This window comes from Mastomys coucha, unplaced genomic scaffold (assembly GCF_008632895.1).
Source record: "Mastomys coucha isolate ucsf_1 unplaced genomic scaffold, UCSF_Mcou_1 pScaffold6, whole genome shotgun sequence".
NCBI classification, from domain to species: Eukaryota; Metazoa; Chordata; class Mammalia; order Rodentia; family Muridae; genus Mastomys; species Mastomys coucha.
Genome location: NW_022196912.1, coordinates 38,224,746 through 38,250,114, shown reverse-complemented (window position 1 = coordinate 38,250,114; position 25,369 = coordinate 38,224,746). Strand labels below are relative to the sequence as shown.

At 42.3% G+C, this 25,369-nt stretch overlaps 1 pseudogene; it reads right to left on the bottom strand.

Annotated features, from left to right (window-relative positions):
* Window positions 1-25,082, bottom strand: part of LOC116080988 — a 34,154-nt pseudogene extending 9,072 nt beyond the window's left edge.
* Between the last annotated feature and the right edge of the window lie 287 nt (window positions 25,083-25,369).

Below are 25,369 nucleotides of genomic sequence, written 5' to 3'. Positions count from 1 at the left end.
TTTTAAATTTTTTTCAGAGGGGAAACTGGGAAAGGAGTTATCATATGACATGTAAATAAAGAAAATATCTAATATAAAAAGAAATACAAAAAAAAGAATGAAACAGTGATACTTATATTCAGTTAGGTTCAAAATGTGCTCATGTATATGCAATACCATATTCTACCATAAAGCTAATTTCCCATCTCTTTTATTATCTCTTTAGGAAAACACTACCCATGTGGTAAAAGAATAAGATGCAGCAAACACATAGCATCAAAGCAGGGACTCTATTTGCAAGCTTGACTCATCTTAAATTGCTCAGGAATATCTGGGGCTGGAGTGCAACGTTTCTTCCAGTTCTGTATCTCCCTGGCACTCTATGGGTCTGTTTTTTCATACAACATCATCCTAATCACTAATGTCCTTTGCAGAGAAAATTGGCAACACCATTTCCTGACCAAAAAAACAAAACAAACAAACAAGCAAACAAGGCATTTAAGATGCAAAAGCAGTGTGGCAGGCAAGGTTTCAGATACTAATAATAAGGGACCAATTTCTAGGCCATTTGGGTGATGTGGACAGAAAAGGAAGCTGACAACAGAAGAAGCTGGGGTTGTCTGAGGAGTATGGATACGTAGCCATCACACCTTGATGACTTCATTGCCCATAATAGAATAATGTCCTCGTAAATGTGATTCCAGGGTAACATGAAAGATGAGAAATGCCAACTACTTTTGGAATGCTGGCTTCATTCAAATTCTGCTTTGTCTTCTCCAAGACTCCCGATTTCTCTGTATAGAGTCCCAGTAGGCTACATTCTTCACAGAAAAGAAGAGCAGAGCAGATTGATGATGTGGGTCTGAGCAGGAAAAGGGATGGAATGATGGTAAATGTGTTTGCATGGTTAAGAACAATGAAAAACCCATTGTGCCAGGCCAGCTTGCTTGGTATGGGCTACCTGAGAACAGTAATTAAATACATGCCCCAGTGTATCTTCTGTAAGCTATAGCTGTAAAAATAGTTAATTCAAAATTAAACTCTATTGTGAAAGGGGGTATGATTTTTCAAATAAATGCCATTTCATTTGTGAGTGGGATGTTCAAAGCTGTCAGCACAGCGCTTTGCTTAATGAACCGGTTTCAATTTAGAAGGAGGTGGGTCCTCTTCACCCTGACCACTGAGGTTCTGCCCCTACCATTTTAGAATGTCCGACCCTTGGGCAATTATTGCTATTTTCTCCAGATCTGCAAGGGCATTGCCACCCCTGATATTCTGTGCTTCTGCATCTGCTACACACCTATCCACAACTAGAGGTATGGTATATGATGTTTGGATTTTAATTGTCATCTTGCCACAACCCAGTGTCTCAATCAAGGTACTGTCTAGAGCAGCTTGACCTGTGGGCATGCCTTTGGGATAATGTTTTACTGCTAACTGGTATGGGAAGAAGATAGCCAACTGCACATTGTGCTATATCCTGGGATGGAGCTCAAGCTATATAAAAGTGAAGAAGTTTAGATGAGAACAAGAAGCTGGCAAGGATGCACTTTTCTCTCTATGCCCTTGACTATGGATATCGTGTGACTGGGTGTCTCGAGCTCCTGCCCCTTTGAGTTCCTTGCAGTAAAGAACTGTACCATTGGATTGTGAGCCAAACCAATCCCTTCCTCTTCTATGTTACTTTTAGTCTGGGTATTTTATCACAGCAACATAAATGAGACTTAGGCAAGATGGTACCTCCGTGAGCCCTGGATTTCTTGGGGACACAGTGTGTACTGGGTAACTTTGACACAGATGAGAAAGCCATCAGTGCTCTTGGATTGATTGTTGGAAGGAATAATAAGAAGGTACCTCCCCCATTTATTTAATATGCTTGCCTGGTGAACATTTTATTATATTTCTGATATATTCAAGACCCCATCTTGCTATGGTACTGAGGCAGATATTGCCTAAGATTCTGTCTCAAAGCATGTTCACTCTAGCTGTGGTCTTTCCTATGAAGAATGGTAGAAGGAATTTGGATTGTCTACCAGAGTGGCAAGTACTGAGGCATCTGGAAGTGATGCTTGGTATTTAAAGGTTAGACTAGGAAGCAAACTTGGCTGATGTGACTCCAGAAAGTAAGAGCTGGTGACATCTGGAGCAAGAAAGAGTTCCAATAATTAGAATAGAGCGGTCCAAGAATGGAATGGCTGACAGTGGCAGATAGCAGTCCTACCAGAGTGACAGTAATAGGAGTCATTTGGTGACATCACATGAAGACACATGTGGGCATACATGGACATACTTAGATACATACAGATATGAGCACACACACACATATACAGAGTCATGCCATGCTTGGGGGTTCTTTTTGATCTCGAAGACCAAAGAGGTTGCTGTTTCCCTGCCAAAGTATTTTTCTAAATTTGACAGAAGGAATTTTTGGCCAGAGACTATACTTTTTTTTCTATCAAAAACATAACTCAAAGGCAAAATGGAAATTAAGTTCTTGGTATTGAGAAGGGATTTGTAGGTGCTTCTCTGGTAAAAGCTAGGGAAGTCTGAAAGCAGCTGAGGGACCATATTTTTTTCTGCCACTGATAGATATAAAGTATATTTTATGTGGAGTTTGTATGTGTACACAGTATCCTAAATTTTCTTAAAGTTCCATATTACAACCATCATTGAGGGAAGTCAATATAATATATGTATGTATGTATGTATGTATGTATGTACATATGTATTATATACAGTGCAGAATGCATTAGAACATGTGTATAGTGTCTATTTGGCTTGAATGTGTGTTTGCATCCTAACAAAATTCATAAGATCCTAACTCCTTAGGTGACGGTATTAAGGGGCGAGATGTCATGAGTTCAGATTGGTGCCTCATAATGAAGACTCCATAACTATGACTGCAGGAGCCAGTTGGCTCCCTCCTCCATGTAAAAGTGTAGGCTCTGAACCAGGAATTATGCCACACCAGACATAGAATCTATCTTGACCCTAGTCTTCCAACTTTCATAAAAGTAAGAAACAAATTTCTGTGATTTATAAGCACCACATATATGCTACTTTGTTATAGCAGCCCTGTGTGTGTTATGACAACTAAATACTTATACACTTGTTAAATTGTAGAAATATATGAACCATCATGTGACCAACCCAGGCCCTTGGCTGGCTGTGTATAACTTGCACATAACCTTCCCACCCTATAAATAAACTGTGTTATGAAAAGTTTGCAGTTAAAGGTAGAACTGGACTTAAACCTCAATTGCTTTGGCCTGGAAGCCTGTGCTCTTCTTCTGTGACCCCACTGCTTTATGGACACTCAGTGACTGGGAGGGATATGTAAGGCCCTTTCCCTTGAAGGCTTGCATCTAGCTAGCTGTTCAGGGTAGGAAAGGGCCTTGGTGCAGAGGGAATGCTGGGATAGCCTTTTCTAGTGGGACTGTTTTCCTGTGTGAACTAGAGAAGGCTTTGCCCCTCTCAGAGCTAGTATATAATGACTCCATGAGATGGTACATTCCTTGTGGGCCCTCTACCCTCACATCTGAGGGTTGTTTTATCCAGAACACACTACTATTGACAGGCAACTCACAGGCCGAGTCACAGAACCTATTAGTCTATATATTCCTTCAAATCTATGAATGTCTTTGCCTGTACTTGTGAGCCAGGCTCTGGAAATAGTGGACCTGGCCTGCTTGGGTGGCTCTTTGCTATTATTGAACTGGTGCCTGCAGAGTTCTGGAGGTATGGAGAGTGGTCTATTTATTCCCCGCATCAATGAACCTTTCATTCCCTGGATTGGTTCCTTGGCATTTCTCTGTAGTCAGAAACACATAAAATATGTTATTTCAGAAATTTAGGGGGCTTGTTTTAAAGTTGAATGGAAACAGTTTAGAATGAGACATTTTTGTTTATTTGGAGAACTTGGGAATCTGAAAGTTATTTTGAACTTGAGGGTCTGGATAATAGTCTGTGTACAAACCTAGTTCTTTCCCATTAAAACATTTTTTTCTTTTTCTTTTTTTTTTTTTTTTTTTTTTTTTTTTTTTTGGCAAAGATTGGGATTTTGAGAATGTAAATTTTGAATGAAAAAAAAGAGTTTTTATGTTTGTCTCATTTCACATTATCGATTGTGATTGATAAAAACAATGAATCGCTCTTGTTTTTACATCTCAAGAAAAAACACACCTGTAATTCCTGATAACTACTTCCTTTGTTTTTGTTTTTGTTTTTGTCTTTTGCTTGTTTGTTTTTTGAGACAGGGTTTCTCTGTATAGCCGTAGCTGTCCTGGAACTCACTCTGTAGACCCGGCTGGCCTCAAACTCAGAAATCTGCCTGCCTCTCCCTCCCAAGTTCTGGGATTAAAGGTGTGAGCCACCACTGCCCAGCTTGATCCCTATTTCCTAAGAAGATTTTCCAGAGCTTTGAGGATCATAATAACATGGACATTGATGGTGGCCTGTATTGATGGAGATGCTGCTGATGGTCATTGAGATACAAGCCTATTGATTTTGGGAGTATCATGTACACACCTGAAGAATATTAGTATCAGTATTAATAACATGCACAAAACAAGCTACTTTCCATTATAAACATGACAATTGTGGATAGGTATATGGTGACAAAGACCTTTACACTAATATTTTTGTAAGCCTGGTTTTAATGAATCTGTAGTATTTTTTTGATGGAATATCTCTATCTATTTATCTATCCATCTATTTATCTTTCATCTATCATCACAGTACATTAGCAATCAAAGGAAACTTCCTATCACTTATCCATCAACTATATCTGTGCTCACTTCTTCATTTTCCTGTTACTAGGAAGATCTGCATTTGTACAGATCAGGTGAGCAGTACAATTTATTGAATCAATTATCTCAATCCTACCTATGAGGGCCATTTACTACGTCCACTGTGTCCATTATCAACTTAAAAATGTCAAGGAATGAACATGAGCTTTTCAGTTGTTTGATGAATCCCATGGAGATGGCTGCAGTGAAGGTAACATGCTCACTGGGCAAGCATGTGAACCCGAGTTTGGTGTAATGCAGAGACAAGAGGATTCCAGGGTCTTACTGGCTAGCCTTGATAGCTGAACTAGAAAGCTCCACATTCAGTGAGAGATAATGTATCATGAAATAACATGGGGAGCTGTCTTTGCTGTGAAAAGACACCATGCCCATGGCAATTCTCATAAAGGAGAACATTTAATTAGGGCTGGCTTACAGTGTCAGAGGTTTAGTTCATTATCCTTATGGTAGAAAACATGGTGGTATGTAGGCAGACATGGTGCTGGAGAAGGAGCTGAGAGTTCTATATCTTGATCTGCAGGAAGCAGGAGACTATATGTCACACTGGGCATAGCTTGAGCATAGGAAACCTCAATTTCCTCCAACAAGGCCACACCTCCTAATAGTGCCACTCCTTATGGGCCAGGCATTCAAACACATGAGTCTGTGGGAGCTATACCTATACAAACTACCATAGGAGCAATAAACAGACATTCACCTCTGGCCTTCACATGCCGTCACACATGTGCATATGCATACACCACACAGACAAAAAACAAAAAGGAAAAATGATTGATGGGGGCAGACTTTAAAAACTGTAATGATTGATCAAAAGTGATGCATGTTTTAAAGACATTTTGCTTAACCCTTTTCTTGAGTGGGATCCTGTTAGAGCACTAACTTCTCTAGGCTTGGAGTGTCTGTGCTTTGTTAGCTTAATTACCTTTATTATTCAAGATGCTGTGTAAGAACTTAGCTAAAATGAGGGTCAACTGTAGACTGCTGAGTCAGGATGATGCCTGTAGACTGCTGAGTCAGGATGATGCCCTTTGGATTTTGAAAAAACGATTCTGTGGCAAATTCTTACAAGCGTTCTTTGTGATGTGACTCCTCATACTGCTCATCCTTGGTTGTCTTACCATAATCTCATGCAACTGAGGAAAGGACTATCTATACCCAGCACTCACAGGGGCTGAACCTACCTTCCTGTGCAGTCTGTGCCTCTTTTGACACTGTCTGCAGTTGGGCTTTCCTGGGGAAGACTAGTGCATATTGTCCAATGACAGCTGGCACACATCCTAATAGGACCAGTGCTGTTGGTGGTGACTTCTAAGTTGCACAAGAATTCCAACAGAATTTTGTGAGACATTTCTACTTAAAGATGGAATATATAAAGAAACCTTGAAGTCTGAGGATCAGACAATTGCTTAAATATCACAGTGCATTCTCAATTACTGACTAGTAGGAGAATAGAAGATCGTGAAGGAAAAAATGAGCGTCTAGAAGAAGGCCAGCTTGGGCTATGACTTGGTTCACGTGTGAGACATCCTAGGTTCAATTCCCAGTAAGACACATGCACATGCATGTACACACACACACACACACACACACACACACTCACGCACAGAGAGAGAGAGAGAGAGAGAGAGAGAGAGAGAGAGAGAGAGAGAGAGAGAGAACTCGCTTCCGCTGATATTGGAAATACCTATATCATTGTTGAGATGTCATATCTCTTTATCAGACTCCTCCTCCTCATGTCTTTAAGTCTCTCTTTCAAAGCACTTAAGCCACAGAGTTGAGCTGCTAGCTGAGCCTTAGGGCTTGGATTTCCCCTGCTGAACTGTGGTTGAGGTGCTAATTAGTGGGGAAAGAGCCAGCTGGCAGGTGGCCAGGAGGAAAAGCACAGAAGTCCAAAGACCTGTGCAGATTGGATAACCTGTGGATTACATAATGGAGACCTGCCTCTAATGAGTTAGCAGGAGGTCCCTCAGCCATGTGAGAGCAACATCATGTTGACGGTGTGACTAGCTCCTTACCAGTTAAACACAACAGTAGGACCAATCTCCTCACTTATATAGAGCTCTGAGTGCTTTATATAAGATCAGTTAATGAGAGTAGACTAGGAAGCTCTCTGCGTTGAGCAACTACTTAGCAATACCATTTTATTTTCACTATGACTCTACAAGGCAGGCATTAGCTGCTGGTGTTTTGTGGGTAGAGGAGGGAGAAGCTTACTAAATGCCACATACCCCTCTCCAAAGCCTTTGCTCCTCCACTGGAGCCCAACTTCAGGAAAGCTTGGCATTTTATGGACATTTGATAAATACCTATTGCTGTCGGTAAGGAGAGGAAAAAAATGATCTCCATGTTACAAATCTAAAGGAAATAGCTATCAAGTTGCTGGAAGCTTTCTTACTCCAGTTTCCTAGGTCTTGTTCACCTGTCCCAGCTTAACCAACACATGTGAGTACTTTTTATATGAGTGCATGGTTTTTACTGAATTTAACTTAGGTTACATAAATCTAAAGGCCACTGATTACCAACAATCTTATAAGGGGAATGAGCTGAGATTCACTCAGAGCCTTCAGGCTAGATGGCTTTGGCTTAGCCATTTGCTGAGCTCAGCTTTCATGAGGGTGAATTTTTTACAATGCCCTCAATAATCCAACAGAAGCCTGAATTCCCAGCAACCAGGGACAAGATTTAAGTCCCTAAGAATGTTATAAACATAAATAAAGGAAGGCCCAAGCAGAGATGTGCAAGCCTCGTGTCTGCATTTCAATCGGAATGGTGCAATAGAAAGTTAGAACTGGGCAGCAGGTTGGCTCTAGGTTCCTTTAGTGCAGTGGTTCTCAAACTTGTGGGTCATGAACTCTTTGGGGGCCAAGCAACCCTTTCACAGGAGTTGTCTAAGATCACTAGAAAACACAGGTGTTTATATTACCAAACTTATAACAGTAGAAAGTTAATTATGAAGTAGCAATGAAGATAATTTTATGGTTAGGGGGTCATCACAATGTAAAGAACTGTATTAAAGTGTCACAGCACCAGGACAGTTGAGAATCAGACTTAGGGGAAAGAAAAATTAGTCTAGCAAAGATGAGACATGACTCAGTATAGCCTCATTGTGTTAGAGTGTTCTGAGGCCAAATATACAGCCAGGTGCTACGTAAAGAATTTTTGTAAGTAGATGGACTATATGGGAAATATGTATGTATACATGGACACATTCATACATACTTGCATAGACACATACACATATAGACTAATACAAGTATACACATGCACACACATGTACACATATATAACCACATGTATACGCACACACACACCACTTATTCCTTCTTAATTCATCAGTACTTCTTACAGAACCTGCTTTAAATTAACAATGAAGTGAAAATTCAGGTTTCCTTTTTCAGTAAATTTCATTAGAGGGGGGAAAATGTATTTTTCTGCTTGACCACCATCATAACAAAATAATAGTGAGTGGAGTAAAAACCCAGAAGTCTCTTTTTCCGTGACACTGGAAGCTGGAATTGTGGATTAAGGAGTGGCAGGAAGGCTTGCTGAGGGGCCTCCGAGGCTTCAAGCTGGCTGCCTTCTGGCCGTGTTCTCAGCCAGCCTTTGCTCTGCCACAAGCTGCCCATATCAAGTTTCTTATGATCCTTTGCATTGGAAGAGATACCTATCAACTAAGTACTTCTACAAACACCTGTTTCCAAAGACACTGTGCCGTGGATTGCAGCTTCAGTGTAGGGAGTTTGGGGATACAATTCAGTTCATGGCATGGTAACATCATATCTTGCTGTTCTGTCTGTTTTAACTTACCCAGAGCAAAGCAATGGTGCATTTAGCCCACTGTAGAGCTACGATACTGTCTACAGTATGTTGTTGCTATGGTAACCCTAGCAAACCAATAACCCCTCATCTAAACCATAAATTTAATCATATACTATGTTTCATGCAGTCAGTGTCTTAAGTATTCCTTGTAACAACCTTAAAGTCTTGGTCTTAAATTCCCATGCCAAAAATGATAAATTGAGATTTATGAATTTCAGACTTCTATTTTTCTCCCCTGCTTTATCTCTGACCATAAATCACATTTCAAAAATCATAAATATGATTATTCTGCCTTTCAGTGACCTGAGTTCCTCTGATCTTCTAAATATGTCCCATGATTAGCTCTAGAGTCAGACTAAGCTCCAGCACTGAGACAGAACTTGTCTCTCAGGGAGAGGAGATTGTGGCTTTCACTGTCCTTGTCCCAACTATGATGTCACAAACAAATGCCTTTACATTTGTATTTGTGAAGAAATATAGGCAGCTAATGGTTGCAGAGAGACCTTCTTTAAGTCGGGTAGCCACTAGTAAGTTGTCCATGTTTCTGGAAGCAACTTTCTCCAATTAAACCTATTGGGTCACCAATAAACATACATACATACATATATACATACATACATGTGTAACATATATGTATATTGCAGTCAGCTCATGGAGCATTTAGACTGGTGAAAATATTGTCTGTAAGTCAATTTGTAGGCAATGGGAGATATATTAAGAGCAAACAGAGCTTATTCTTTAATCAGAATAAAAATCTCTTCCAGTACATTTTATTTGACAGGTTAACAATCCTTCCTGCCAAACTGTGCATAAACCTCCATGTTCCTGTATTGGCCTGGGTGTTCAACTCATGTGGCTTTTCATGTGATATTCCATCTTCTTCCAGCCCCATCTCTTCCACTTCTAGCTCTCTGTTCCTCTACCCTGACCTCAGCCAGCCACTTGGTTTGTTTTACCCTGCATGGGTCTCTGGGCTCAGTAAAATCAAACATGAACAAGATGATAAATGCACATTGAGTTCCATGGACACTGTGAGGACTGTCACTATTATGCTATGGGAATGAGGATGACTGGTTGTTTTCTCTTGGAGACAGCACTTCATGTTCATGAATGAAGGTTTGTGACTGTAGGTGTGACAAAGTCTTTTTTTTTTTTTACTACCTAGGTCAAAATTCTTGGAAAGGGTTTTCTCCACTCATTCTTTATTTTCAACAAGATTGATGGGGTATGGATGGAGAAACTTTCTAATCTATTCTTCTGATACAGCAACTTTCTGACATCAGTGGTCAAAGGAGATTGGTTGTAATGTCCTCCTTTCTTAATGACCCACATAGGGGACAAGAGTTATGAGAAACAAGGTGTATTTGGCATCAGTAGAGCAGCCAGAGGTTTAGGATGGAGCAAGTCACCATACTCCTTGATAGACAGGATATATGGAAGAAAATAGAACATACTTATCACCATATAACTGTTGGTCAAGACCCTCTTTAATTCCCAGAGACTACAGAGAAAAAAAGAAAATTCTGTGTGTGATGGTTAATCTCCATTGTTAACTCAATGGGTGACCCCAACTCTGTCTGTGTGTTAACCTGGGATCAGCACTCGGACTATTCCTTCAACAGTTGATAATGGTGGTGGCACTGGTAGTGTGGCAGAAAGGACAGAATCTTACAGATATTTCTGAGCAAAAGCATACCTACATGTCTGTAGTGGCAAAGCTCAGCATGCCACATTGAAGATGAAGATTTTGGATTCTAATGACACCTTCCTAAGTGGAGAGAAACTTCTTAGAGAGAAACTTTGAGAGGGATGTTAGATATTGGCAGCTTTGTAGACCAGCTTCCAGAGCCTCAAAATCAAAGACAAACTGCCAGTAGGCTAATGTCCTTGCCAGCTGGCACCACACTCAAGGTCATTTTCAGTCTGGCCTGAGTCCATGGTTCTGGCCTCTTTCCGCTACTTCCTCCAGTGTGCTTGTCCATGTCCTTCACTATCTCTGCCTCTCTGCTTATGCTGGTGCCATTTTCTTCAAGAATGTTCTTATTTATCCCAAGTCTTCCCCTGCCCTGAAAAAACATCTGTTAAAAAAAAAATCTATGCTCAGATATATATGTCCTATGAAGCCTTACCTGGACATAGTCAATCCTTGCAATACAAAAAATTTAAGGTCAGAGATCATGTACTGCTTTGCTTGTCTTTGTCCCTAGACCTTAGTGCTAGGCATAATGCAGTGCAGTCCCTGGAGCATCTGCTGCAAATGAACATATCCATGGCAGAGTAGAGAGAGACAACAAGTGTCTATGAAGCCCTATCAGCACAGACAGACACGATTTTGGGGTCTGACTTCCAGAGAGCTGCTATCAGCTGGGTGGTCATGTGAATCAATTTTCCATAATTGATTTCCTTACCATATATGTGAGAGGTAGAGTGGGTCACGGTGATTAGAAGAAAGCTTAGAAGATAGCTTAGTTCTTGAAGTGTTTGCCTTGAAAGCACGAAGAACCACATTTGAGCCCCAGAACTCACACTCACAAAAAGCCTGATCTACTTGTACTTGTGCATGTTTAAAATTCTAGTGTTGGGATAGAGGAGACATGTAGACCTCTGGGGCTCCCTGGCCAGCCTAATCTATGTAACAAGCCCCAGGCAAGTGACAAACCCTGCCTCAAAGACAAACAAACAAATGAATACATGCTGAGGAATGACACCAGAGGTTATCTGCTGGCCTCTACATAAACACACACATTTGCACATACAACTCCATACAGGTTTGCACACAGGTTCACCTGCATATACATACCCCTCCCCTACATATAGAGGATGATGGTAAAACCGTCAGAATAACTCAAGCAGTGTAAACTGTAAAATCTAACTCAGGACTGGCAGTGCTCAGAGAAGGTAAAATCAAGTGGAGTAGCACAACTGTAAAGAGGGGTAGATCCCACCTCATTGAAAGTTAGAAGTCATTCTCTCAGAACAATGCACAGGTAGTAGAGAGCTACAGAGGAGGCAGGATAATGTGTATCAAAGACTCAGAACATCCTACCAGGAAGAAACTCTCAGACCAATACAAAATACTCAGAGCAGGTGCATCCCAGATAATGAAGCTCATGACAGCTAAGCACATGGAAGTGGAAACCAATACTGTAATGAATTCCATTTTATATCCATTTGCACAGAAACATTCAGGATGCTTCATAATTCCATATTCCAGAAGGATGTGGATCAGCATGGTTGCTTCTACTTGGTTATGAAAATACAAGCTTCTGTCATTATTCTGAGAGGGAGTTTGTGGTTCTCCTGTAAATTTGAAATGCTCACCTTCACTACCTTTCAGCAGTCCCTTTGTAAGTGTGTGACAATACTTACTCCTTAAATAGCAGGAGTCGTGTGTAAGAATAGTCATGGCCATACTCCTTATAAGAAAAAAAGGCAATTAACCCATGTGTCTATTGGGAATAGAAAGGACTAATAAATTATAGCGTACTAGACAGCTGGGAATGCAAGTGAATGAATGTTAGTGACCATCTGGAGAGTAATATTAACATAATTGTGAATGGAAAACAAGCCTAGTACATGGTTTATGATGACTTTAAAGATTAAGAAAACAGAAAGATATCTGATGCTTCACATATATAAATACAGTCAGTGATGTTCAGAACAGTGCTTACCTGGCTTAGGGGGGTGAGATAGGAGGGAAGATGGGAGAGACACAGGGTATAGGGTCGCCAGATCAACCTAGCTCTTGGCTCAGCTCATAGGGACATAGGGACTTCTTCATATTTTATTTAGGCATTTATATTTTGTTTTTGAGACAAAGTGTCACTCTGCAGCCTTGGCTGGCCTCCAAGTAACAGAGTTAATAATATAATCTGCTTGTCTCTGCTCCCCACATGCTTGGATTAGCAGTGTGCTACCCCATGCCTGGCTTCTTTATGTTTTTAAACAAATAAAATACACATGCTGGGAGAGAGACACAGAGAGAGAGAGACAGAGAAAGACTGAGAGAGATATAGAGACAGAGAGATAGAGAGAGACACAGAGAGACAGAGCTTGGTGTAGACTTTTGAAATTTCAAAGCCCATCCCCAGTGACAGCTCTTCCAGTAAGGTCATACCTCCTCATCCTTCCCAGACAGTTCAACCAACTGGGAATCAAGTATTCAAATGAACGAGCCTGTGGGGGTCATTCTCATTCAAACCACCAACTTCCCAAAGTATATATTATCATTCCAGTTCAACCATGTGTTCATCTTGTGTGTGCTTACTTTGGTGTTTGGGAAGTAGACTTAGAAAAACAGAAGACAGGAGGAGCAAAAGACCCTGCTTGGCCACAAATCAACATGACCATAAATACTGGGTTATTTCCTCGAACACTACATGATTGTCGGAAAAGTCATTTCCCTTGCTACCTCAGTTTCCGTGTCTCTGATAATTGGTATGGGTTCTGTAGCTCCTCTCGACTCCCATTCTCACTATGCATTTTCTGAAGCTCCTTTCCCCTCTGTTTTTGTCTCCTTGGTTACGGCCACAGAGACACCACATCCCATAGGAGATCAGTGGGGAAGGAGATCAGAGCTGTCATGTGCTGAATTCTGGCACCAAGTCCATCCTGGCATCAGTACTTCCCGCCACGGCTGTCCTACCACATTTGGGACTGCAAAATTTACTGCCCTGTAAACATGGCTCCTGGTTTATTTCCCCATAGCCCCCGCCCCCTGGAAATGGCAGCTAGAGAAGATTTGTTTCCACTATGAACCAAATATGAAGGTCACATGATTTTATGATTTTTTTCCTTACCAAAGAAATATGGGAGGCTTAGGCAGGCCAACCTTCCAATTAATCTTGAGAACAGATGCCTTAGAGGTGGGTGAGCCAGAATATTATTCACTCCCCTAGCCATTTATCAGGGCGGGTGGAAAGCCCTGTGCACTGGCCTGCAGTAGCTTTAACTGCATCTCAACAGGGATGACCCCACACTCAGGCATGATCTACATCATGGACTATGCCCAGGGTTCCCTTTCACATGGACACAACTGGTCCACACATGTGGTGTGTACCATCCTGCAGGCTCACAGGACTTCTGGTTTAGCATCTTGATGCTGCTCACACTGCTTTGAGCTGCTCAGGCACAGTGGCCCTACCCAGGAGTACCTCCAATCCTTTCTATTTCTCTAGGGAGCATTATTAGCAGGGCTTGCTTGGCTTTCAGCTCTACTGAATAGTTAACTTCCCCTCTTGTGTGATCAGATGGTGGCCGACCACACAAGAGAACCATGGCGGAAGGAGGGAAGACTCAGTGTGATGAACCAGTGGTGAAGCCATACTTACTGACATGAGATGTGGGGCAGGAAGGAACAATATGAGATATATCATCATGGGCCAGGTCCCAGGTTAACCACTTTACACATATTGTTCAGTTTGCAGTTACTGTGTGAAGTTGGCAGTATTAATCCTGCATTATCTATATGGTTGTGGCTGTATGGATGCTCTGGGTACCCTCTGGGTACTCAATACATGTTTGTGTAGAGTGATCTGATGTATGGGAGACTAGAAACAGGTGAGTCTTATTGCCCACCAACTGTACAGACTTTTTCCATTGCGATTTCCATGATCCTAGAGCATCTCACTATCTCATCTGTCAGTGGGTGAAGAAGTCCCTTTGGTCAAGATTTTCTAAATCTATTTGCCTGGTGCATATCCCTGAGAATGAACCTAGAGCAAAATCTTTCAGGTTGGCAGTGCCATGGAGTGACATGGAGATGCCAGCAAAGTTGGACACTTGAGGCAGGAAGAACTTGACATGAATCCCTACCATAAGCTGTGTGACCTGGATAGGATTGCTAACTTTCTGTGAGCTGCAGCTTTCTCTTCAGAGTGGTGCTGAAGACTTCCTTCTAATGTAATGAATGGTAAGAAAAACACCTGCAGGACCTGGAGAGGTGGCTCAGCAGTTAAGAGCACTGACTGCACTTCCAGAGGTCCTGAGTTCAATTCCCTTCAACTATTACATGGTGGCTCACAGCCATCTGTAATGGAATTTGATGTCCTCTTCTGGAGTGTCTAAAGAGAGTGATGGTGTATTCACATAAATAAAATAAATGTCTTTTTAAAAAAATTACTTTAAATTATTTTACAATCCAGTAGTTACCCTCCTTCTGGTCTACCATCACCCAGCTCCTCATCCCATTCTTCTTCCCCCCTGTCTCCAAGAGGATGTTCCCTCCTTTCTCCTACCAGGCCTCCCAATTCCCTGAGGCCTCAAGTCTCGAAAGGGTTAGGCATATCTTCTCTCACTCAGGCCAGATCAGGCAGTCCTCTGCTGTATGTGTGCTGGGGGGCTCATACCAGCTAGTGTATGCTGCCTGGTTGGTGGCCCAGTATCTGAGAGATTTCAGAGGTCTGGGTTAGTTGAGAATTCTGGACTTCCTATGGGACCACCCTCCTCCTCAGCTTCTTCCAGCCTTTCTCTAATTCAACCACAGGGGTCCCTGACTTCAGTCCATTGGTTGGGTATAAGTATCTGCATCTATCTCAGCCAACTGCTTGCTGGGCCTCTCGGAGTACAGCCATTTGAGGCTCCTGTCTGTAATAAGTAAGTCTTTTAAAAAAGAAATAAAAAAGAAAATGTCTGCAGAATTGTCTAGGATGCATCCAGAAACCTTTGATTAAAGGAAGACTGACTGTGTTGCCCTGTCTCAACATTTTGCTTGGTCCTTATGTATGTGGGTGTTAAATTTTTATGTGTCTCTTTCCCACATTAAGCTTGTTCCTCTATGAATCTTCTTTTTGACATTACATTTAGGGTGATTTGAATTCACATTGAAAGGTTGGTTGTTGTGACTCAGTACTCAACAAGAAGTGACTCAAGGGAGGCATGGCTTATGTTGACACACAGTTTAGGGAGGGATACAATCCATTATGACTGGGGAAGGTGTCTGGTCCCATGTGTCTGCAGTTAGCAACCAAAGGAAGATGAATGCTGGGTCTCAGCCTGCCTTCTTGCTCACTCCAAGATCTCAGAGTGCTTATTTAGGGTGGATCTTCACATCTCAAATAATCTAACCTAGACAGTAGGGCACAGATAAATGCCCAGAGGGTTTTTTCTTTTGCTAACTCTATGTCCTGTCGAGATGACAATCAATATTAATTATCACAATTTGGAATCGTTCTCCCTCTTCCTCTCCTCACTTCCCTGATTATCTTCCTGAATTTTCTCTAAAAAAATGGTGTGGTAGCTGATTGTGCTGTTAACTTGTCCCATCTTGGCCGAGAGAGCTTGATTTGTAGAACTACCTCCATAAGACTGGCCTTTAGGGATGTAGGAACAGTTCAGCCCACTGTAGGTTTTATTATTCCTACACGGGTGGGTCTGCATTATGTAAGAAAGCTAGCTACCTGTGAGCCAGGAGGTAAGCCAGCAAGTAGCATTCTTTGGTTTTTGATTCAAACTCCTTCCTTGATTAAGTTCCTGTCTTGCCTTCCCTCAAAGATAGACTGTCACCTGTTAGTCAAATAAACCTTTTCTTTCCCCACGTTGCTTTTGGTCATTTATGTTTATCAAAGTTACTGAAAATCAAAGTAGAACAAATGGGTATAGACACAAAACTCTGTATTCTGTTGGAACAAATTGCCATCTGACAGTGTTGCTCAGTGGGGGTGTGAGTTCCATGAGATAAGCGGGGTGCTGCCATTTAGGCTTTGTGGGAGCCAGTGTGAATCCTAGCTCTAGCTCTGCTTCTCCTCAGGAGGACCGAAGTGTTGAAAATTAGAATCAGCTGTAAGCGTTTGCAGCCCCACATTCAGCGCTACAGATCAGAAGTTGCTGGAAGCTATTTTTGGAGAACTCCTAATAAGTACAGAACCAAAATACAGACATGGTTGTTAACACCATGGGAAATGCCAAATTCGAGTTGGAGTGCAGCCAGTGGAGAACAGAGTCCTAGAGAGCTTATCTCCGAGCAGATCTTTATTATGTATGAGATAGGAGGCTCAGAAGAACTCTCTATCTCTCTCTTTATATATATATGCATATATATGCGTATATACATATACATACATATTTCTGTGTATGAGTGTCTCTGTGTGTAATGTGATTAACATATGTGTATGTTAATGTGTGTGTGTTTGTATGTATGTGAAGGGGTGTGTGTGTGTGTGTGTGTGTGTGTGTGTGTGTGTGTATGTGACATGGCGTCCATGTGGAGGCCAGAGAACAACCTCAGGTGTCAGTTCTCACCTTCTACCTTGTTTAATGCAGGCTGTCTTGTCATTCATCATCACATGGGTCAGGCTAGCAAGCTCTCTAGCTTTGCTCATATTCTCTGTTTCCACTAAGCATCTCCTCATACAAGTATGGGAATTAGATTCGTGTTACCTCTTTTTGTTTTCATTTTTTTATTAGATATTTTCTTTATTTACATGTAAATTTCTCCATTCCCAGTTTCCCCTCCAAAAAACAAAGAAACAAACAAAAACAACAAAAACGAACCCCTGTTGCCTCCCACTTCCCCATGCCTGCCACCCCGCCCTCTCCCACTTTCTGGCCCTGGCATTCCCCTACACTGGGGCACAGAACCTTCACAGGGCTGAGGTCCTCTCCTCCTATTGCTGATCGAATTTTTTAAACACACACTATCTATCTATCTATCTATCTATCTATCTATCTATCTATCTATCTATCTACCTATCTATCCACATTCATATTTAAAGATGTATTTATCTTTATTTTCTGTGTATGAGTGTTTTGCCTGCATGTAGGTATGTGCACACTTATGTATCTGGTACTTATGGTAGTGAGAAGAGGGCATCAGATCTCTTGCAACTTGAGTGACAGAGGGTTGTAAGCTGCCACGTGGGTGCTGGGAATGGAACCCATGTCCTATAGAAGAGTAGCCAGAGATCTTAACCACTGAGCTACCTCTCTAGACCCCCTCTTACTGCTTTGATGTGGGTTCTGGGAATCCTGACTCATGTTATCAGCCTTGCCATGCCTACACATTCCCTGATGAGCTGTCTCCCAGCCAAGGGATCTCTTCCTGTCTTTGTGCCTCTGTTAGAATCCAGGACCTCAAGGCATCAAGATGTACCCAACACACTCTGTACCTTTATTTTCAATGAACAGGTTGTCTTCCTCTTCAGTGTCTTTCCCCACACCTCCAGTTCTCCTCTCTCAAAACCCTCCAGGAGATCTCCTTTTGGGGAAGATAGAAACAAATGTTCAATGACAAACTGCAGTCTGAGTCCATCAAAGTTCACCTTGGGGAATCATGGAGTTCATGAGGCTTCCTAGCAGTGCACGGGTGACTTCACACAGCCCAGAAGCCATACTGAAGTCTCAGCCTGTATGGATGATGGCTTTCCGACAGCTGCATAGATGGAGCCCTCTCCTCCAGCTAACCCCTCACTGTCTCTATGTGAGATGTCTCCAGAGAGCATATGACTTTATTCAATTAGTCCAGAAACACATACAATTGACTGGAAGGTGCAGGAGAGAGTGGCCGGAATCTTAGATGAGGGTCCAGTGACCTTCCATTCCATCGTCCTATGAGGGGGAGCATTAAGCATCAGCAAGATGGATCTTGAAGGTCTCTTGCAAGTAACCACAGGTGCTCTGAGGATGTTGAGAGCTGTTATGCTCAGAGGATCATGCTACACCACAGAACCCCATTTGTTCTCACTGAACCTCATTTATTCCAGGGGTTTGTGCTACATACATCCCCACACAAACAATTCCTCGTTCTATACTTCTGACCTTGAACTTTATTCTAAACATCATACTCCCCTTTAAAGTTCCCCTACACCCATGGCATTTAAACAACCCATTCTCTTCCCCCACTCCACTCAGCAACATTTGAACAAAATCCGGCTGTATGCTCAGATCTTTCTCTCTAGATCAAAGCCTTCACAATGGCATCCTTGTTAACTGGGACTAAATAACCAAACTAGAATATTCTTTTCCAAAAGTAACAGTATATATTCACGTGGCATGTGGCTGCCCTACTACCAGCTTTAGCTGGCAAAATATGGGATACTACCTACCTGTGCTCCTATAAGTAACATGCCAGACATGACTGTCATCTACATAGTTCATGGTCCTCTGCTAAACAATATTTCATTAGGCTTTAATTGAAGCCTTTTGTAGCTTAAGCAGATGCAGCTTTAGTTTGGCAATGTATTGAGTATAGATCTTCAGTCTTTCTTTATCCCTCAGTACACTCTTATCTGTCCTCCTTTAGAGACACTCTCCCATTTAGGTTGCCAATTAAGTTGTCCCCACTCTTTATCTTCTGAAGATTCTTATTGTTGCCAGGACATCAACCATGCCTCTTTTAGAACATATTCCAGAGGGAGACTGTGTGTCTCCATCAAAGGTAATTGTCTTGGTGCACTTGCGGGAAATCCTAGTGCTTCAGATTTCTCTAGACTCCTGATTTCTGGAAAAGGAGCCTAGTATGCTCTTCAAAGGCCTGCTTGTAGGAGTAATTACATGGTTAGGGCACTGGTCCCATCACCTGTACTGCCAAAGCAAACTGATCCCCACTGCCCAAAGCATCGGCCTGGTAGCATTTGGTCCACTTGAAAAGTATTCTCCTTCAGTGTGTGTGTGTGTGTGTGTGTGTGTGTGTGTGTGTGTGTGTGTGTGTAGGGCCACCTGAGCATTTGATATTTGGGGCAAAAAGAAGGGGTACATCCACTGCTTGATAGCATTTAGTTAGGGGAAACTTGGTGGCCCTTCATTATTATTATTATATTTTTATAAAGCATGATGTTCTCAGAGTTCATCATGTTGTAGCAGTAGCCAGCATTTCATTCCTTATAGCGGCTAAGTAGTATTCCATTTATGAATATACCATATTTTGTCTATATAGTCCTCTATCCTTAGGGTTTGTTGGGATGGTTCCATCTTTTGGTTGTCTATTTTTTTATTTTGTTAGCTCCCTCTCTCTCCTCTCTCACATCCTCCCCCTCCCCCTCCCTCTTTTTCTCTCAATGCTAGCCACCCATCCCTGTGTCTTGTACATGTTGGCCATGTGTCATACCACAGTCCTCTCTTCTGTCTAAGTGTCTGTGTATGAAAACATCCCTTGACTCCCACAGCCCCCCTTCTCTTATGCTTCCTTCTAGGGGATTTTAGAGTCTTCTGTGTTTAGATCTCTGATCCACTTTGAGTAGGTTTTATATGTAAGGCATGAAAGCTGCTTTTTACATGCCAGTGAATACCACCTGTGTATCTAGTTGCACCTCTGTCACTTACAGAAGACACCATACCTCCCTCCAGTCAACTCCTTTCCGCATCCTTGTACAAATGGGATGGATGTCAGTGTTGTTTCCCTCTGGCCATAAGGTTCTCATTCACCGTCTCACTTTTTATCCACTGTGGGCCACCACACGGGTAAAAGCACTGGGCATGCTATTGCTCAAACAGAGCAGAGATAGCCTGCCTGCAAGATTGCATGTGTTTATTTTTGAACTTGGAATCAAAAAGGGTTTTCCAAGCATGAGAGAAAATTTAGAATCTGTAAAGGAAAAAAGATGGAAGCATATGAGTTTGTAACATTTTTAAGAACTATTTGGCAGAGAGGAGCTTAAACAAAGCAAAACAAATAAATCTGGGGAGAGAGTAGAGTCTTCAGGGCATGTGACGGATGGGGAGCTGATAGCCACAATCACCGATGACACAGATGAAAGTCACAGAGAAGTCTGGGGGATTTTGAAAATGTCTTTGGGAAGAAAAGGAGAGTGGACATGAAATGTGTTTACAGCTTTTTGTGTAGCTCTTCTCTCCACCTTCCCTTTCTAGTGTGTGTGTGTGTGTGTGTGTGTGTGTGTGTGTGTGTGTGTGTATTCACATATGTGTGGGTGCACACAGATACATGTGCACATGGAGGTCAGGGGCTAGGTGTCTTCATAGGTCATGGTTCACCTTATTCTGTGAGGATGGAGTCTCAGGACCTGGAGTTTATGGATTCAATTCATCTGGCCAGCCAGTTGGCTCCAAGGAATCCTTGTGTGCTGGGATTACAGATGGGCTGTCAGCTATGCTTGGCTTTTATGTCAGTCCTAGTAATCTGAACTCTGGTCTTTAGGCTTGTGCAGACTGTGCTTTATCTACTGAGCCGTCTCCCAGGCTTTCAGTACAGCTTTTAAGAAAGATTCAAATGAGAAATAAATAGGCAGGGAAAGATGACATACTGGGACAGTGCTGCTGCAATCTGGCGATGCTGTGGGGCAGGTGTGCTTAGGCACACAAAGAGGTGGATTGCTGTGACCATTGTCCTGATCATTATGGGCAACAACTTGCTGGTGCCCATTAAAAATCAAACTGCTTAGATTCTGATCAATCAATTTGCTTTGTAGGAACTCATGCTAGACTGCCTCCCCCTGAATAAAAGCAAAGGCTAGAAAACAAGCTTGGAAATACTTGCATGTCTAATCCAGAACACCCAACAATCACCAGACAGCTTGTATATCCCAACATAGAAAAGCCCCAGAATATCTTCAAAGGGAATATATCAAAGACTGAAAATTACCCAGCATATGCACTGAGATGCAGACACTCTGTAAATATAAAATTTAAACATGTAAAATAAAGTGTAAAGGTAAATATGCTACGTGAAACATTAAAAATATAGGTACATACAAATACCTCACCATGTTGGTTTAAAGGATATGCTAGGCAACTGCTAGTTGTGAGCCATTTGGGAAGAGGGGCTGAGGAGTGAATGATAAGGGGCTTCATTTTGTGGCAGTGGGCACTACAGAATGAGGTTTTGCATGATTTAGTTATTTTTAAAACTGTGGCCCATTGCAAATCATGTCTGAAGAAGGCCATGTATGGACTAAGATTCTCTCTGTTCTCACTCCCTCCTCCCATCTGTCTCTATAAAATGCACATAGACTTGTAAGTACCTGTTTGTATAAAAAATGTGTACCTTTTAAGCATGCCTAAAATCCCCCCAGGTGCAGTCGTGGAGTGTGTTCTCAGGTTGCTGTGGTCTAGGAGGTGATGGTATGCTGGGGCACGGGGGGCTGAGAGCCTGCTAGAGAAGGCTGCCATGTGCTCACATCTACCTGCTCGCTTCCTTTTATGTTTGGCAATGTGTATCGCCAAAGGCTTACCACTGAGGTCAAGGCAGCGTGTGTTGTTAGAGGCACTGAGGCACTGAGGACATTCGTGCAGCCATTACCACCCCATCTTCTGAACTTAGTGCCTCACCCATGCTTTCGGCTCTGATTACCAGCATTCTTCCTTCTTGGTCTGGGAACCTGGTTCTTCTGGTCTTTGGTGTTTACCTGTTTCACACAGGATGCTTCATGCCTCATCTGAGTTGTAGCTTGTGATCAGATTTTCTCTCTTTTCAAGACCGACTAATATCTTACTGTTTGTCTAGGCCATATTTTGCTTGTGCATTCATGCACTCTTGGGAGAGCTGGCTAATGTAAGTAATGCTGCTTTGAACCTGCCCAGCTGTTGTTCTGCATTGGGGTGCCTGAATGCCCAGGGGGGGGGGACTTTCTGGATCATATGCTAATTTTGTATTGTTTTAAAAATGTACTTACTTTATTTGTACTTGTGCTTTACCTGCAAGTCTGTGTACCATGTGCATTCAGTGCTCCTGGAGGCCAAAAGAGGGCATTCGAACCCCTGGAACTGGAGTTACAGGCAACTGTGAGCTGCCATGTGGGTGGTGGGAATCGAACCTTGGTCACCTAGAAAAGCAGCTGGTGCTCTTAACCACTGAGACATCTCTTCACCTCCTGTGTTAATTTTTGAGGCACCACTGCACCACTTGTTACCAGTTTCTCCACACTTATTACAGAGTTTTTATGCACATGTGCTTTTGAACATAATGAAGTACATATTTTGTATATAAGTCATTTTAATGAGTGTGGCAAGTATTAAGTTTGATTGTAGCAGGGACACACATGTGTGTGGAGACCGGGAGTTAACCCTGGGTGCTTCCTAAGTCTCGCCTCATTTGGCTCACTGAGGCAAGGCTCTCTTGCTAGACCTACAGCTTGCTATTTTACTAGTCTAACTAGCGATTAGGCAGCTTACCCCAGGGGCTCTGGCGTCTACCTCCCAGCACTGAACTTACAGGTGGGCCATCAGATCAACCCAACATTATGTGGGTACTGAGGATTCAAACTGTGATTCTCATTTCTGCACCGTGAACACTTCACCCACCAAGTCATCTGCCCATGGACTCAGTATGGAACCTTCAAACGACCCTTGTTGTTGTTGATGTTCCCCTCTGATTTTCCGTTCTATTCAACCTTTATACTCTTCTACCCCTAGTGGGTTCCTCTCCACTCTGTAGCTTTGACCTGCAATTTCTCATTTGTATATTAAACAGTTACTATACACAGTTGTATATTCACAGGCAAGTCCAAGGCAGATCAGTGTCTATAGTCCTGATTCTCAACCTGTGGGTCACAACACTTTTGGTCACACATTAGATATCCTGCATATTAGGTATTTACAAATCATAACAGCTCAGTCATAATCATACAGTTAGGAAGTAGCAACAAAAATAATTTTATTCACAACCTGAAGAATTGTATAAAAGTGTCACAACATTACGAAGGTTGAGAAACACTGCTCTAGAACCAAGGGCCCCATCTGACAGCCGTGGTGACATGCAAACAAAGAATGCTATTATGTGGGGAAATGCAGAGCTGGTGGCCACTGATAGGACCTCCTGGCCATCCCTTCTGTGTGTCAGCTCTGCTACTTCCTAGAATACCAGTCAAAGCTTTGTAGACTACATTGTAATGCTGTAGAATTCCTATTTAGGGTAATGAAAATGTGCTATACACATACAGTGCAGTTTTATTCAGGAAAAATAAAGTTAAGACATTTTCAGAAAAATGGGTGACCCCTGAATTATTATATTAAATACATTAATATGTGTCTACTTAACTCAGAAACACAAATATCACATTTCTCTATTGTATGTGGGTCCACACATACACAGATACACACACACAAACACACACACATATATGTGTGTATATAGGGAAGTGTGTGTATATGCAGAAATAATTATGTAGAAGCAATGAAGCTACAAAGGAGACCACACACTGGGAATAAAAGGTGGCAAAGAACAGGAAGAGGTCAATGAAACTCATATGACGTGAAAGCAGAAAAGAGTCTACTGGTGTGGACAGGTGTGTGTGTGTGTGTGTGTGTGTGTGTGTGTGTGGTGGGTGCAAAGGAGGAGAAGTAAAATCATCAAAAACAAATTTCGCTTGAAAATGTTATAATGAAAGTCAGTATTGTATATACTAATCAAGATTGATCATAACACACACACACACACACACACACACACGCACCACAAAGCAATTCCTACTTAGTTTAGTATTCTTGCAAGCTGAGGGAGTTAGGCCTTCTTAGGGCTTGGTGTTCCCACCCAGGGTATTTTGGGGCATATCCCACATGCTCCAGGCTTAGGCAAACCATGCATTTCTAGGATAACAGAACGTGGAGGATAAAACTCTGCCATGTAATATTGCATCGGGGAGCAGTAGAAGGCAAGGAAATCAAGCCTGGGGGTTCAACAGGCATCTAACCCTTCAAAATTTCTCCAATAATCAAAGGAGGTGATGTTTATACCAAAAAAGGTTATCTTATTTTTTCCATTCAAATTTGCAATTGGCCATGTGCTACACACACCTGGCAGGAAGTATATTTAACAGAATATGCAAATACCTCTTCCCCAAACGAGCTTCCATTTTCCTATGTACTTTTTAAAGCTTCCTTGCTTTGAGTTTTATTTACCAGTTATTAATTTTAAAATTTGTATGTGTGTGTGTGTGTGTGTGTGTGTGTGGTGTGCATGTTTGTATATGTGAGTGTGGGTGAGTATGCAGGTAAGTGTGTGATATATATGTGATTGTGTAGTGTATGTGTGTAGAGAGAGTGTGTGGTGTATGTTTAGAGTGTGTAGAGTATGTGTATGGGATGTGCATGTGTGTATGTATGTGTATAAGTGTGGCCTGCATGTGAGTGTACATATATAATGGGATGCGTGGGTGAGAGTGTGTGCATTTTATATAGCTCTTGGTATGGTTAGAGAACATGTCTGTTGTGTTAAATTACTTGGTTTTATGGCATTTTGTCTCGGCAGCCCTAGAATACTCAAATGGCTCCCAAGACGTGGATGCCTCCTAGTGCTGATAAATCCAGGGCGAGGAAGACCGGCCCTCTTGACCTTGCTGGGCATACTGGCTCCTGGCACAGAGGGCTGGTAGCGTTGCCACCAGGCACCCTTGACTTCCAAGCCGCGTTAGGTTTCCTCATCTGTCTGGAGGCTTGGCTTTCCCGCATCAGTGGTAATGTCTTCTTCCAGGCGAACTTGAGCGATTTAACACACTGAGGGACTAGGGCTTGCTTGGCCAGTGCCTGGCCGGCGGAGGGCCCTCGGCTAACTTTTGTTAGCAGCGTCCAGGTGCAGCCTTTCTCTTCCATGAGACCGTGCCTCTCATGTCAGTCCTTGATTTCAAGTTTTGCCGTTCACTTTTGCCCTGACATTGTGTTTATTTAAGGAACCATTCGTTTGGGTGAAACCTCACAGCGTTTAGGTTTTGGCTGAGTGAGCTGGAACACTCAGTTGAGTATTTATAGCCAGAAACATTTGTGCTCCTCAGACCACATGACTTGACATCCCCGAAACTTGAGCAAGCTCCGGTTTGCTTCGGATCTTTAAGCCTTTCTGCGGTGTAGAGGGGAGTGCAGGCTCCAGAAGCTTTCACTGT